This window comes from Dasypus novemcinctus, chromosome 11 (assembly GCF_030445035.2).
Source record: "Dasypus novemcinctus isolate mDasNov1 chromosome 11, mDasNov1.1.hap2, whole genome shotgun sequence".
In the NCBI taxonomy this organism is placed as follows: domain Eukaryota; kingdom Metazoa; phylum Chordata; class Mammalia; order Cingulata; family Dasypodidae; genus Dasypus; species Dasypus novemcinctus.
The window spans coordinates 98,401,260-98,418,674 of record NC_080683.1 but is presented as its reverse complement, the minus strand read 5'-3'; the positions used below and the strand labels follow the sequence as shown (position 1 = coordinate 98,418,674).

Here is a 17,415-nt window from a genome sequence, read left to right as displayed (position 1 = left end):
CTGATAGGCTCCTTGTTGCAGTAAGCCAAACTCAGCATATTAATGCATTACCTTCACCCCGAGGTGTGGGACATGAATCCCAGGGATGAGCTTCCCTGGCACTGAGGAATTATTACCAAGCACCAACTAGCAATGCATCCAGAAAAAGACCTTCACCAAAAGAGGGAAATATTAAATACACATGAGTTTTTATGGCTAAGAGATTTCAAAATGAGTTGGGAGGTCATTCCAGAAGTTATGCTTATGCACATCTCAGCAGGATCTCATTGACTGTCAGAGTAAGCAGTGCCTCAAATAGCACAAAACCTGAGGGCTATAGAGACATCCAGACACTATAGGCAGTTCAGACAAGCTCAGGAATTTGGCACCCTGTCACTGGGCCTTACTTGGGAATTTATGCTCCCCAGTCTAGCATAGTTAGACTCATTTATAGTTTGCCTACACATGACTCTTCTTCCCTTTTATTTAAACCTATAATTAGCACTATACTTGTTAAATATATGTCCCAAAACTTAAATCTTTGGTCTGTTTATGTGCTGGTAGAGCCCTGAATCTCAGTAGAGTTGCAACACCTACTCTCCAGTTGATTGGACTCACACAGGACAACTAACAAAAGGATGATGATGGGCAATGCTGATTGCAAAAGCCAGAATATTTTTAACTGCAAGCAAAGTATTATCATCTATCTACCCTATGGGACCTAGACTCTATCAATTTGAAACAAAGTGGACATCAACATCCCCAAATCCTCAAGATTGGGGAGTGAACAATGGACTAAAGTAGACTTGTTATTATTCTATGATAGACTTATTATTATTCTAGCATTGGAAGAACTTTTATCATTGATATAAAGCAGTGGCTACCAGAGATTCTGAAGGGAGGGAGAGGGAAAAATAGATGCAACATGGGGGTATTTTCAGGACATTGGAACTGTACTGCCTGACATTGCAATGATGGATAGGGGCCATTATACATTTTGTCATAACCTATAAAATTGTGTGGGACAGAGTATAAGCTATAACATAAACCATTGGTACCAATGCTTCAATATGTGTTCATCAATTATAACAAATATATCAAGTAATGAAAGGTGTTGTTAATGTGGGAAAGTGTGGAAGGCATAGGGGGTGGCATACATGGGAATTCCCTATATTTTTTGTGTAATCTGAAGCTTCTTTCAAAATATATATATATATTTTAAAGAACATCAACAGATTGATAGCTAGATGGTGGCGGAGCTTCTAGAGTCAGCACATGCCACAGGACAGTTAGTAAACACCCAGAATTCTCTGGAACTAGCTGAAGTGCCTCTTTGGGAGCTTCAGGAGGCCAGAAGGGCATCCTGCCACATCCTTGAAGGAATGGAAGAAGGAGGCTGATCATCTGCAGAGAAGACTCATAAGTAGAGTGTTCCAAGCCCCAGAGGTTGGTGCCTTTCCTCCCTTGGAGGCACAAGCCACCTTGGGAGCTGTTCTGCAGCTGGAATTGAAAGCTCTACTTCCCAAAAATGGAGGAGGAAATGATGGTTGGGCACCAACTTCAGCTACTGATGAGTAAAATTCAGTGGACTAAAGTGTAATCCTGAGAACAGCTAAAGTTTGAGACTGTTCAAGTCAGAAAGAGGCCAGGAGCTGCTTTCTTAACTCCACACCTTGCACAGGGGGAAGCGGGGCAGGTTGAAAATCCCATTGCTGGTGGGAACTGGCTTCTTTCTCCCTGTCAGAGGTAGCACTGGGTCTTAGGCTAGACCTGCAATCTGACCTGGATGGAAAGAAGCCAGGTCAGATTGCAGGTCTAGCCTAAGACCCAGTGCTACCTCTGACAGGGAAAGAGCTGCAGAGACCTGTGCCAGCCTCACTGGGAAATTGCCAGCCAAGCTGCCAAGGCCAGTGATTGTCCTACTCTGGTGGTGCAAGCTGCCCTAGGAGCTGTTCTGTGACTAGAATTAGAAGCTCCATTTCCCCAAAACAGGGGAGGAGGAGATGGTTGGCTGCTGATTTCAGCTACTGATTGATAGACTCAATGGCTAAGGAATAACCCTAGGAATAGCTGGGGTGTGAATCTGTCCAACTTGGAAAAAGGCCGGTGACTGCCATTTTGACTCCACCACCAGCCTGAGTGGAAGCTGGGCTGACCAAATATCATAGTGAAGGTAGGAACTGGTTTCTTTCATCCAGATCAGCCTGCAGCCCTGGCCTAGGCTTCAGTCCTACCTCTGGCAGGAAGGAGGGTGGCTAGCTCAGCACCGGTCTATCCAAGTAACTGAGAGTACCTTTGACTGGCACAAACTGAATAATCAGAAGTCTACTGGGACAACTGCGGCCATCTTGGACCTGCACTGCATAGATTGCTGCCCACACCTGCAGCTCCATCCATGCCGCAGGCAGGGGAGAAAGGGGCCTGAGGCTTCATCAGTTTCTCTGGGCAACTGCAGTGTAGGCCAGCATGACTTGGATTATTCCACACAACTGTAACTCTATCTCTACTACTGAGAAGTGAGAAAGTTGAGAGAAGATTCATCCATCCCTCGGGCAATGAGGGCAGCTTGAGTCTCCACAGTGTATAGCACCAATTACATCCTTGGCTCTTACTAAACAACCAGCAAGGGAGAAAGGCAAGAAGCCCTAAACTAAAGAGAAAAACTTCACCCAGAATAAATACTCCAGCAATTCAGATGTGAAGACATCAACCAAAAATTACAATCCACACCAAGAAACAGGAAGCTATGGCCTAGTTAAAGGAACAAGATAAGCCTCCAGGTGACATAAAGGAGTTGAGACAACTAATCATAGATGTTCAAACAAATCTTAATAAATTCAATGAGATGGCTAAAGAGATTAAGGATATTAAGAAGACATTGGATGAGCACAAAGAAGAATTTGAAAGCATCCATAGAAATATAGCAGATCTTTATGAGAATGAAAGGTGCAAAAATGAAATTTAAAAATATTGGGATAATATAATAGCAGATTTGAGCAGGCAGAAGAAAGGATTCATGAGCTTGAAAAAATGGCATCTGAAGGTGAACATACAAAAGAACAGATGAAGTAAAGAATGGAAAAAATTTAACAAGGTCTCAGGGAACTAAACAACAGCCAGAGATGTGCAAACATATGTGCCATGGGTGTCCCAGAAGGAGAAGAGAAGGGAAAAGGGGCCAGAAGGAATATTTAAAGAAATAATGTTAGAAAATTTCCCAACTCTATTGAAGGACATAGATAACCCTGTCCAAGAAATACAACATACTCCCACCTGAAAAATTCTGAATACACCATCTCTGAGACACATACTCATCAGAATGTCAAAGGCCAAAGACAAGGAGAGAATTCTGAGAACAGCAAGAGAAAAGCAATGCATAACATATAAGGGATACCCAACAAGAGTAAGTGCTGATTTCTCACCAGAAACCATGGAGGCAAGAAGACAGTGGTAAGAGAGAAAAACTTCCAGTCAGGAATTTTATATCCAGCAAGACTGTCTTTCAAAAAGATTAGAATATTCCCAGATAAACAGAAACTGAGAGAATTTCTAAGTAAGAGACCAGATTTTGAGGGAATACTAAAGGGTATGCTAAAGCCTGAAAACAAAAGACAGGAGAGAGAGGCCTGGAAGAGAGTCTAGAAATGAAGATTATATCAATAAAAGTAACTGGAAGTGTCAAAAGAGTGGTGAAAATAAAATATAACAGATAAAACTAAAGTAGTCAGAAATAAACGTAACCAATGATGTAAAATACTTGCATTCAGAAAATTGCAACCCAATGTTAAAAGAAATTTTTTAAAAAACCTAATAACTGTAAGAACATTCCATGCTCATGGATTGGAAGACTAAATATTATTAAGATGTCAATTCTACTCAAATTGATATACATATTCAATGCAACCCTGATAAAAATTCCACCAGCATTTAAAAAATATGAAAACACAATTAGCAAATTTATTTGGAAGGGTAAGAGGTCCTTGAATAGCCAGAAACATCATAAAAGGAAAAGTGAACACTTATCTCCGGACTTTAAATCATACTACCAAAATATAGTGGTAAAAACAGCATGGTACTGGCATAAAGACAGATACATTGACCAATGGAACCAAACTGATGTCTCAGAAACAGACTTTCAATGTATGGCCAATTGATTTTTGACTAGCCTTTCAAACCCACACAGCTCTGGCAGAACAGTCCATTCAGCAAAATGGTGCTGAAAGAACTGGATATCTATAGCCAAAAGAAGGAAAGAGGACCTCTATCTCACACCTTATCCAAAAATTAACTCAAAATGGATAAAAAAACTAAAAATAAAAGCAGGAACCATAAAACTTCTAGAAGAAATTGTAGGAAAATATCTTCAAGACCTGGTGGTAGGTGGTGGATTCTTAATGGAGATAAGGAAAGGACTGAGATGGACTAATGATGTTTAATGTATGTAGAAGTTTTAATTAGCTTAACTGTAGAAGTGTGGAAATGTATTGAATGGATGGTAAAAATAGTAATAGCTAGTTTAGAAATAGGGATGTGGCTGAAAATGGTAGTCTAGGGATGTAAATGTCAATTGACAGAATACTAGAGAATAATCTAGGAACTGAATAGCACAGTAAACCAAGAGGTGGATGAGAATTGTGGTTGATGGTAGAGATGTAAGAGTGTCCTTTGTGAGCTAGAGCAAATGTGTATCACTACTGCAGAGTGCTGGGAACTCATGGGAACAATACAATTGGAATGACCTATGGACTGTGTTTAGCAGTAATAATAAAATATTCTTGCATCTATGCCAAGGATGTACTGTGTTGATAATGGGGCAGTATGGAAAATGTGAGCCAAATGTATACTATGGACATGGTAACAATCAGATGATATTATCTTATCTGTAACAAATGTTCCACAATGAGGTGTGTTGATAGAGGGGTGTTGCTGGGAATTCTGCATATATGCATGATTGTTTTATAAGTTTACAACTTCTGTCATAAAAAATATATTTAAAAAAAAATAATAAGGTGTGTTAGGGGAAAAACACACCAAATGTAAGATAACCACTCTAATTAGTAGTAAGATTTTGACAATATTCTTTTGTAATTTGTAACAAACATCTCGTGACAATGCAAAGTGTTGGTGGAGGGTTGGTGTATGGAACCCCTGTATGATATTATGCATGTTTGCTTTGTAAGCTCACAACTTTTACTATTCACTTAATTGTTTATGTGTGTTCATATATAAATGATATAAAGATAATAATAATAGGATGGGTTGGGGGAAAAAACTTTGGTTAGTAGTAATGTTTTGACAATGCTCTTTAGTCATTAGTTAAAAAGGTTCAACAACAATGCAAGGTATTGGTGGCAGGATGAGTTATGAGAGTCCTTTATGATATTATATATGTTAGTTTTGTAAGTTCACAACTATTACTACACACTTATTGCTTATGTATGTTTGTGTGTGGGTGATATATTTCAATAAATTAATTAAAAATATATATAAACATAGAAGAACTTTGATATACATAATAACTAAATGTAATGAATCAATAGTTATTTCAATCTAGATCGAGCACAAAACTACCTCTAAAAGGCATTTTTGGGGAAACAGAGAAATTTTATATGGACTATATAGTAGCTGATAATATTGAGTGAATATTAATTGTATTAGATGTGATAATGATTATGTTATGTAGAAAGTTGTTGTTTTAGGAGAGGAATGCTAAATATTTAGCGAGGAATATCCTGATTTTTGCAGCTTTCATATGATGTAGCAAAAGAGGCTATATATATAGATAAGGCAAATTTTTGAGTAGAGAAATGTTCATTGTGCTATTCTTGCAAGTTTTCCAAGGTTTAATATCTGATTCAAAGTTACAGGAAAAGAAAGGTCAATATTTGCCAGTCATCCCCATTGCTCCCTTGGTTTGAAAACTTTGGAAAGTTATTTAACACCTTTGTTCCTCCATGCCTTGTGTAAAATAAGAATGACAATAATACTTACCCCATATGATTTTGGAGGCGATATAAATGACATAATACATGAAAAACACATAGAGCACTGATTGGCACATAGTAAGTCCTCAATGAAGATCTCCCAATATTAGATTTATTAGTAATATGTTTTTATTTCACTGGGAATTTATGGGTCATGATTCTTGAGGGTTAGTATTTTAAAACCAGCATTTGATAGGATAAATATGGGATGATACCAGTTTCACAGCTACAGAAAGAATATATAACAGCATGGTTGATTTTATATATGAGTCTATAAATAAATTGCAGCCTCATTTAATGTGTCAATAAACTATTAAATCATTCTCCAGCCAGCCAGCTAAGTACTCCTGTTAAGAATAAATTTATTAATACAAGTTGTGAAACCATCATCAGTACCTTATCAGAATCTGTCAAAAATGGAAGGCAATGTGAGCAACCAACAAAAATACTTGCAGAAATGACCCCACTACAGGCCTTGGCGCCAGAGGGTAATTAAAGTTGGGCTCTGAGCCATATGCCAAAAGTCTTTTTTTTATCCTTTTAATTAATGACTGCATTCCTACTTCATCTTGCTGTAGTATGGGACCCCGGCAGAATTAGCACCACTATAAACCACATTAAGGCAAAGTTCCATCAGTGGCACAGCTAACACATAGTTAGTTTAACTTTATGAGTTAATAAATACAGACCGTAACATTGTTGAGTATCAACATTGACGTTTTCACTGGATAGCAAGGCAGCAGATCACAAACAGGTATTTACAACATGCTTGGAGGAGCTTCAGTCCCTAAGATGGTGATAATTGAAGTTTCACACTGTACATAACCTATTTTCCATTGCACAGATTCTGGGCAATTTAAATTTATGTTGCATAAAATATGTCCATACAAAATCAGCTTTTTCATTACTGAAGAGAAAGATAGGAAATCTAGGGTTTCTCTAAACCTTTCTTCTTCAGAGTTTCCATTTGATTCAAAATGATTCATTTTAGCATAAAAAGAAGGCTTCAGAATTATTTCTATGTATATCATTGAGGATTATATTCATCAGATGATTTTTGGTTTGTTGGTAGGCAGATTAATGGTTGGTTTATGCTTCTCACAAGCATTTTCTCCCCAGAAAATTCATGCAAATCTGGAATATTATATCTCTCTTTATCTATTTTGTTGGCCAAACTGTTTGTGTCATTTTTTGAATTTCAAGGTTAACTGATATCTATGATTTGGTGCTGTGTTTGAAATAAAAGCTTAGAATGGTATTACATGAAGAAAAAATTAGAAAATCAGTCAGTTCTGCTCCAACACTTATTTTGAAAACTTGAATTTGTTCCAACAGGATTAATATATTAGGAACCAGTTTATGCATTACTCGGTTTTTCATTTGTTTATGTGCCATTTCATCTAGGAGAAACACTGGATGAACACAGAAAATTGCATCCAGCTGAACCAAGCTGCATAAAAATCACAGAATGCACACATATCCCCACCACTCTCAAACATCTATCAGGAACCTCAGTTTACCACCCACAAAAAGTGTCTGTGTGTCTTCTTTTGGTTTGCTTTAGTTTGGTTTAGTGCAAGATGGAAATGAATATAGCATACACACACACACACACACACACACACACACTTACTACAGGGACCCAGTAAAGATTAGGAAAAATTGGAACTAGAGTAGAAAGATAAAGATGGAGTGAAGTTTCAGAAAATGTGACAGAGATCCAGGTCACAGAAGAGGAATTAACCTTTCATAGCAAAGAAGGCATTCCATTCATGGTATGGTGGCTTGGAGCTATGTACCCCCCCAAAAAACATATCCTTAGACTTGGTCCATTTCTGTGAGTATGAACTCTTATAAATGAAACCTTTCGATGAAGTTCAGTTGAAGTGTGGTTCAGCTGAGTTGGGACAGGTCTTAATCTTACTACTGAAATCTTTATAGAGACATTCACACACCAAGAGAGAAGAGGCCAAAGGATTGGCCAGAAGCTGATGTAAAGGAAATCTGGAAGAAAAGGAAGAAGCCAGGGGAGGCCACCATGTGCTTTGCCATGTGACAGAAAAGCCAAGGACCAATGACTGCTGGCAGCCAGGCCTAAATGCCACAGTCTTCTGGGAGAAAACATTGCCTTGATGATGTCTTGATTTTTGGACTTCTTCTAGCTTCAAAACAATAAGCCAGTGAGTTCCAATTGTTTAACCCATTGAATGATATTTGATTTAGCAGCCAGAAAACAAAAACTCGGTGTAACAGGAAAAGAGGATAGATAGAATCTAGGATGATTTGTCAACATGGTGGTGGGAAATGTAGTGGTGTAACTGCCTTATGTCTGGTACTTTCTTTGTGTAATAGAAGTCAAGGTTGATTACAGAGAATCAGGGACAAAGGGAGATGTCAGACACCTGAAGAGATTGGAACAGGTCTAAGATATTGATAAATTCATGGTGCACAGATACGCTGGGCTTTATTGTTGCCCTTTTAAATTATATATGTATTAAGAATTTTCCAGGCCATTAATAGTTCTCATCCAACAGTCTACTTAACAATTGAATACATTTTATTCAACTAATTCCCTATTGTTGGCAATTTAAGTCATTCTCTAAATTTCACTGCTGTGGGCAGTGAATTAAACATTCTTATATCTCTGCTTTCATACTGATGCAGAATTATCTTCTTAGGATAAATTACTAGAAATAGGAGTGCTGAATCAAATATAAAGGTGAGATATATATTTCTAAAAAAGTCATATATGTGCATATTTTTAAAATATTTTAAAAATATTTTTGAAATAGTATTTAAGACCTATAATGAGAAAGAGTGGCTCTTTGTCCCAACTCTACATATCTGAATTCATACTTCCTAACCAGAAGAGATTCCACTCTATTACCTTATTTATAGTCATATTATTTTCTTTCCCATTTCTGAATTACCTTTATGCTGCTCTATATTGACATTTCAATTTTAAGCATTACTTATCACTTCTTACAAAGGAAAATAAGTATTCATCTCTCTTAAGCATGGTCAGTTCAAACATACTCTCATATATATGTACTCAAACTTCTTAAAACCAATATTTACTGTTCAAATTATTAAAATAATAAAAATATTACTTTTTGTGACATGTATGGGTATTCTATGATTACATTGTCTTTTAAATTCAACTTTTTTGCTTTGTCCTGGAGTTAATAATGGTGTCAGTCCTAATTTTCCCAACAAACTTTAATGTTTGTCCTCCTGTTCCTCCTTCTTTTTCTCCTCTACTTGCTCTTCTTTTTCATTTCTTCTTGAACCTTTTCCTTTAGGAGACTTTTGACTGCCTGCTTTGTCTGCACTGGGTGATTGATTTCTTTGCCTGCTTCACAGCTGGAGCCATGGAAGCATTTAGTAGATTCCCTTTGTCTTTTTCTCCAATTTGTGAAAAGAAGTCTTCCAGTTGCCTTCTGAGAAAGGGTGCATAAGAAAAAAATATTCTGAATCCTTGCATATCTTAAAATTCTACCCTTAGGCTTGATTGATCATTTGTTTGGGTGTTCTCCCTAATAATCTGTAATATTGCTTCATTACAAAAGTGGATTTCAGTGTTACTGTTGTGTACTCAGTTGCCGCTTTGATTAAAATTTGGCATCTGACCTTCTCCCCTCTATTTCATCTGGCAGATTTTAGGATAATATTTTGTTGTTTTGTTTTGTTTATTTAAATTTCATGATCTTATCCTGAGTTGTGCATCATCTTACATATTGGGCTAAGCAACAATAAGCCATTATAATGCATACATTTATTCCCTTAATTACTGGGGAAGATAGAGAGAAGGAAGCAGAGTCCTAGGAATATTTTGTGTATATATATCATTAAGTAAAATAAAATGACCTCTTGTATTGAGTGTTGTTTTGAGGGACTCTTTCTGGGAAAGAATTCTTCAGAAGAAAATAAAAATTGACCTGCAGAGACTTTTCAAGAATATGGAGCAATGAAATGCACCCTACAAAACTGCAGCTAAGCAATACCTGATGATAAATCAGTTTCAGTCCAACTTCTAGAGATAAGTTATCAGACTAGACAAGCATACCAATATCAATTGAGCATCTGCTCTTCTCATTGTAACAAGAAATTTAATGTTGGTTAGTGTAGCAGTTTGATATTATTGATGAATTCCAAAAAGAAATATTGGATTATGTTAGTAAACTTGTCTTTTTGTCTGGGCATATTAGAGTGTACTGGATTCAGAGGTTTTACTTTTACTTGATTAAATAATGATTAAGGCTTTGATTGGGCCACATCAGTAGGACATTGAGTCTCCGTCCCCTTGGTGGGTGGGGACTCACAAAAAAACTACACCACAGAGAAGGGAGGTTAGAGTTCTGAGCTGGAACTCGGGAAGTAAATACACAGAACAGGATAGCGGCTGAGTCCAGAGAGAATCAAGCCCCAAGGAGAGAGACAGAGCCTGTGGCCTGATAGTTTACAGCTGGCCTTGTGGAGAGAGGCAAAGACTAGAGAGGCTCATAGTCTATAGCTAACTCTGTGGAGAAAACAGAGGAGCTGAGCTGGGCAAGAAATGAACCCCTGGAAGAGAGGAACGAATGAAACCTGAACCCTGGCAGACAGTGAGCAGCCATCTTGCTCCAACATGTGGCAAAAGACTTTTATGAGGGAAGTAACTTATGCTTTATGGCCTAGTAACTGTAAGCTTCTACCCCAAGTAAATACCTTTTATAAAAACCAACTGATTTCTGGTATTTTGCATCAGCACCCCTTTGGTTGACTAATACAGTTAGTCAATGTAATCCCTTACTGGGAAATTCCCTAAATGTCTTTATAAGTAACTGTGACCAGATGGCTATTGAGAGTCTTATTCCTGCTCCACTGGTTTGAGATCTCCCTGCTCAAGCAGTTTCCCTTCAATAACCTGCAGCTTTGATTAATATGGTGACTGTTTCTTTTGGCCATACAGGCACATGTGCATGCACACGAAAACCCACTTATTTTCCTATCTGCTCCATGTTCTGTTTTGCTTCTGTTTATGTGAGTTCTTTTTTCAATTTTATTTTCCAAATCATTGATTTAATATTTATTTTAGCATTTTAAAAATTTTCAAGCATTTTATTTTCTTGAATGCTACTTTAACTGTCTGAATGCATGTTACCCTCTCTTATATTTTACTTTCCTTCTGAATTTTCTCCAAATTTTTGTTTACTTTTTTAAAAAATTTTTATCCTTAAAGTTAGAGGTTTCCATCAAATATATAGCAAGACCAAGGTATTGAAAACATGAATGGGGAACAGCAACAATATCCCGAGTGCAATGGCTAAGACCAGTAAGGAAGGATGGTCTAATAATGAGACCTTGATGCTAATGACTATGCTTGTGGGCCTGTGGGCCTGAAATAAGAACTAGGCCTAGAGTTGCAGGGTGCCTAAGAGTTACCTCCTGAGAGCCTCCATGTTGCTCAAATGTGGCCAGTCTAGAAGCAAACTCAGCATGTAAATGCATTGCCTTCCCCGAGTGTGGGACATGACTCCTGGGGATGAGCCTCCCTGGCACCGAGGGATTACTACCAGGTACCAGCTGATGATGTGGCTGGAGAACGACCTTGAATAAAAGGGTCAACTCAGACCAGCAGAATATCTAAGCCTACATGTAATATCAGGAGTTAAAAATGCTTTTCGACCTTGAATAGAAGTGGGAAATGGAAAGGACAAATTAGTCTATATGGCTATGCGTCTCCAAAAAAGAGCTGGGAGGTCATCAGAGGGGTTGCCCTTATGCACACCTCAGCAGAGTCCCAGAGACAGATAAAGTAGATACAACCCCAGGTATTGGTTCTTCTGAGGGCTTCAGAGACCCACAAGTTCTATGGTCATGGCAGATGGAGTTCAGTGCCATGTCAGTTGGCCCTACTTTGGAGTTTGTGTTCCTGAGTGTGATGGAGGTGGACTCAGGTTTGATCTTTGTTCACAAGCCTCTCCTGTCACTTTTACCGGACCTGTGGTTGGTGCTGGGGTTTAGTGTATACTCAGGGGACCTGAATCTCTGGACTGTCCATGTGATAGCCAGGCCCTGAGCCTCAAAAGACTTGCAACTCCTACCCTCTGGTTTATCGGACTTACCCCAGCCAGCTAACAGGGAGGTGAAGAAGATCAACCACCACACCAGGGAGCCAAGAGTGCCCAGAACTGCAAACAGAATTGCATTCATCATCCAAGTGGAATCTAAGCACCCTCTCGATAATACAGAGGTGGAGTGGACATAACCATTCAGGGTCCACAGAATGGAGGAATAGAGTATGAATTAGAGGGGACTTATTGATATTCTATTCTGGAACTAATGTGATTAGTAATGGAAGTAAATGTAGCACTGAGATGGAGAAAGTAGCCATGGTAGATGCTGAGGGTGGGGAGTGGGAAGAAGAGATGTGATGTGGGAGCATTTTCAGGACTTGGAGTTGTCCCGGGTGGTACTGCAGGGACACTTACATTGTATGTCCGCCCATGGCCCCCTGGGTGAACTGGGGGAGAGTGTAAACTATAATGTGGACCATTGACCATATAGTACAGCAGTGCTCAGAGATGTATTCACCAAGTGCAGTGAATGTCCCATGATGATGGAGGAGGTAATGGTTATGGGAGGAGTGGGGTGAGGGGGGAGGGGGGTATATGGGAAACTCATATTTTTTTAATGTAACATGAAAGAAAGAAAGAAAAAGGACGGAAGGAAGGAAGGAAGGGAGGGAGGGAGGGAGGGAGGGAGGGAGGGAGGGAGGGAGGAAGGGTACCAATCCAGGTTTTTAATAAAAAAAAAGAAAACATGAATGGAGTATTTATTGAGGATATCTCAACATAGAGATTCTTTCTTGTTTAATTGATGTACATTTAGAGCTAGAAATCTGGATACCTAATGGCTCATCATAAATGTTTTCAACCAAGCCTCCCTTCACTAACCAGTAATTGTCTTTAATTTATATTGGCTTCTGTTATCGACATTGGAATTTTTCATCCATACTTTATTACTCTCCCCTGGGCACAGTAGGATCACAATTACCAATTCACTTTGAAGATAATAGGCAAAGAAGCATTATTTCTTTTTAAATAAATCCTCATGTTGCAGTAATATTGTACTCAAAAAATGAAAGGGTATCATGAAAATTTCTAACAAATGAAGACCACTAATGTATACGTTCACATTTATTAGCTCATTTTTAGAATAAATATTCATCTTATTAGATCTAAGATGTATTTTCTTGGTTTCTTTTAGGGATATCAATAAAGTATTATCATAGAAATAACATTGAGTGAATAAGCTAACCAAAATTTCAAAAATAAATATGAAAAAGACTTTAATTAGAACACAATATACAATTGTTACTTTAAATTTTTATTAATGTTATGTTCCTATGTAAACATACACAACTATTTTGTATTCTTCTTGTTATATTTGCCTATAAAAATAACTATAAAGTGGGTGAAATTACTAGTTAACTAGTTAACTAGTTTACAGTATCATGTAAACCTCTAAATAATCACCATGGTACAAAACAATAAGCCAGATATAAGCCCAGAGAAAGAAAACATAAAACACTCTCATATTTCATTCAAAATTTTATTGCTTGGCTTAATTGTACCTGTTACGCAGAAATTGTCTTTCTGGTTACTTTCATAGCTTTTTCTGAAAACTAAAATTTCTCTCAAAGACTAAAGTTTACTATTATTGAGGCTATTTCAAAGGATGTATCAAAAGGTATGAAGATAATTATGAAAGAATAGTTTCAAGAATATTTTGAGTATTGATACTGTTATTTGGACTTACAAGCAAATTATAACTTATTTATTTCCAACTCATAAGTCTTCCATGTAAACATAGGATAACTACCATATAGGTTAATAAATATTATGTATTCTTCTTTCTTTAATTTAATATGATTGTCATCTAGCATGGTTTTATGCATTCAGTAGTAGATAAGACACATTCTGTGATATCATAAACTCTGAAGTGGAAGTTTTAAATTTTTGTTTTAAATATTATGATTTTGACCCATATTTAAACATATTAGCTTTTTTTTTCAACTTCTCCTAATTTTGGCTTTGTATAGGTTTTGCCTCAAATCATTAATAAAAACCCATAACATAAAATATTCTAATAAAAACTGGAAATGTGAATTTAAGAAATGGTATTAGACTTTAGAAAATATTTTGCCATTTATAATTTTATAGTGCAAGTGCCACGTTCAACTGAAATAGAAGGGTCCTTTTATCATCATTATTTATGTTAGTATAATAATTTATATGTTCTCTTTTTCTGTATTTTCCAGGGTTTTAAAGGATAACATTGTATTTTTTATATATTTGACTTCTAGAAACAGTTTCAGCAGTTCTATAATAGTTGTAGTCCATTTGCCTTGAAAATAAATATTTAAGTTTTAGAAAATATAACTTTATTTTTTATCAGAAAGTATTCAATAGAAGACAGCATTCAAAGTGCTTGAATTCAACCCAAAACAGGTTCATTCACAGTGACTTGATTGTTTATATGGAGAGTCCCAAGGAGTCTGTTTAAAAAGAAATATCTAATAGATGAATTTATCAAAGTCATCAGATATAAGATCATTATTTTAAAAGCAATTGTATTTTAATATCCACAACAGTAAACATCTGTAAAACGAAGTTTAACTGGAAAAATGTCCTATTTACAATTACATCAAAAACATAAAATACTTAGGAATAAATTTATTAAAATATTTACATAACTGCACAGGGAAAAATGTAAAATATTACTGAATATATTAAGATATTACAAAACATTAAAGACTTAAATAAGTAGAGAACTGTTTTAGATCTAGCTTTCTGATGTTAGGGATTTTATTTTATTTTTTTATTTTTTATTTTTTAACAGCAACATGGTTTTTTTTATTGCTTTTGAGGGTTTCCCTATAGCAGGCACCATTCTATTGCACAGCTGTTGCATTTTTTTGCACTTTAAAGTTGCAGTTAAAAATGCTTTCTCCAAAATAAAGACAAAGGAAATGCCCAGTGTAATTGAAGGTGAGGGAGCATGGGCTTTAGAGGAACAGTGTTCATTGTTTCCCCCCACTTTGTGCATATGATCTTTGACCCCCCAACTTCCCAAGAGGTGCCTTTGAAATCAAGACCAATCCCATCTATCTAGAAAATCAATCTCCCAGCTGTTGAGGAGCCTGAAGAAGATGAAGGTAGTTGCAGAGAGCTGGAAGCTGACATAAACTAGTTGGGGCAACCCTGTTTGCCTTACAGCAAAGGAAATGAGTTCTAAATGCAGGAGAGGGGTGTGACCATGTACAGATCAGGGATGTACTGGGATCTGTCCCACTCTGCAATCTTAGTAAACCCAGGAGACAGTCCCTCACTGTGGAGAACTGCGTGCCTGATCAAAGGCTTCTTGCAATTTCTTGAGAGTTTCATCAAGGCCATTATTAACCAAGGAGAGGTCAAAGTAGTGTGTGGACTGGCTGCGGAAGGCCTCAGAGTCCTTCTGCAGCTGCTGCAGGGCTTCCGTCTGAGTGCCCTGGTCAGTAGGTGCAATGAACACAACGAAAGGTGAAAGTTCTGCTGTCCGAACAATCTTCAGGGTCTGGGGCTCAATGTCAAGGATGGCAATTTTGTCCTGCCTATGAATCTCATGCACTGTTTCAAATTTGGTGCCAAACATGTTGTCCTGGTAGCTGCCAAACTCCAAGAACTCATTGGCAGAGATGTTCCTTGTCATCTCCTCAGTTGAGATGAAGTGGTACTCCTTCCCATCCTCCTCGCTCTTCTTTGGGAGCCGGGTCGTATACGGGGTGGGGTACACAAACTTCTCTGGATTCTGGCTGAGCAGGGCATTCTTTATGTGGCTACGACCCACCCCACTGGCTCCTATCAGCACCAGGGTCTTCCTCTTGAACGCAGGGAGCCGGACAACTTCCTCATAGGAAACATTCAATTGGTCAAAAATGGAGCTGTGTTTTGCCAGATACTTGTCTTTGTACTTCTTCTTCTTCCCAAAGGGACTACAGCTTGGGGCTTCACTCGGAGCAGATTGGGCCACACTCGCCACTCGCCACTCTTGCAGCTCAAGGGAAGGGATCAGTCCTGCTGATTCTTTGGATGAGCCTTCAACCCGTCACTGCCACCAGTTGCTGTCATCCTTGTTGATGATCTGGATAATGTCCCCAGTAACAAACTTCAGTCCTGCCTCCTTGCAAGGGATAAGATGGTCCTTTTTGGGATCATGGTCAAACTGTGCTCTCATGAACCTCTGTAGTGCAGGAAGACAATTTTGCTGGTTGGGAATTACTTTTAATGAAATTATTCCTTTGGTTTCTTTCATCGCCTTCTGTAGCTGATCTACCGAGTGATTAGTCACAAATGTGCCATTGATTTCTAGAATCTCATCCCCCCACATGAAGGGAGCCTTGTCTATGAATCATGCCCCCATGAAGAATTCTGGCCACTGTATAGGGCTGTTTTTCACTTAGCATCAGAGTGATTCCCATGGGCTCCTCTGTGACCTTCTCAAACTGTATGAGTCGCACTTTCCGCACCTCCTGCCCCTTGGCCTGGGCAGGGCTACCTGGGGCAGCAGACCCATTGGTGCACATGTCTTCAGTCACGGCATTCAACTGGTGTGACACAGCTTCGGGCCGGCTGCGCTTCTGCAGCAAGTGCTCCAGGTAGAGGTCGGAGAGGGCTGTGCGCATGCTGACCCCGTCATCGCCTTCGCTCGCCTGGAGCGTCATCTAGCCGGAGCCGGGCCGCGGGGACGCCGGGCCGCGAGAGCGCATGGACTGCGGAGCGGCGGAGGCGGCGAGGACGCGGCGGAGGCGGCGAGGACGCGGCGGAGGCGGCGAGGACGCGGCGGAGGCGGCGAGGACGCGGCGGAGGCGGCGAGGACGCGGCGGAGGCGGCGAGGACGCGGCGGAGGCGGCGAGGACGCGGCGGAGGCGGCGAGGACGCGGCGGAGGCGGCGAGGACGCGGCGGAGGCGGCGGAGGCGGCGAGGACGCGGCGGAGGCGGCGAGGACGCGGCGGAGGCGGCGAGGACGCGGCGGAGGCGGCGAGGACGCGGCGGAGGCGGCGAGGACGCGGCGGAGGCGGCGAGGACGCGGCGGAGGCGGCGAGGACGCGGCGGAGGCGGCGGAGGCGGCGAGGACGCGGCGGAGGCGGCGAGGACGCGGCGGAGGCGGCGAGGACGCGGCGGAGGCGGCGAGGAGGCGGCGGAGGCGGCGGAGGCGGCGGAGGCGGCGAGGACGCGGCGCGGGCGCGCGCCTGGCGGCCAGGGGCGGGGCCCCCGGATTTTATTATTTTTATTGCCTTAATGCACTCGCTAGGGTCTATTCTTCAATGAGAATACTCCTCGGGCCTTTTCTCCTAAATTAGTGGAAAGGTTTTCAGCCTTTATCTTTATTTTTTATAGTAGCTGTAGGGTTTTAATGAATGCGGTTT

At 39.6% G+C, this 17,415-nt stretch overlaps 1 pseudogene; it reads right to left on the bottom strand.

Moving 5' to 3' along the window:
* Positions 1-14,711: 14,711 nt before the first annotated feature.
* On the bottom strand, positions 14,712-16,725 carry LOC101435526 (55 kDa erythrocyte membrane protein pseudogene; annotated as a pseudogene).
* Between the last annotated feature and the right edge of the window lie 690 nt (positions 16,726-17,415).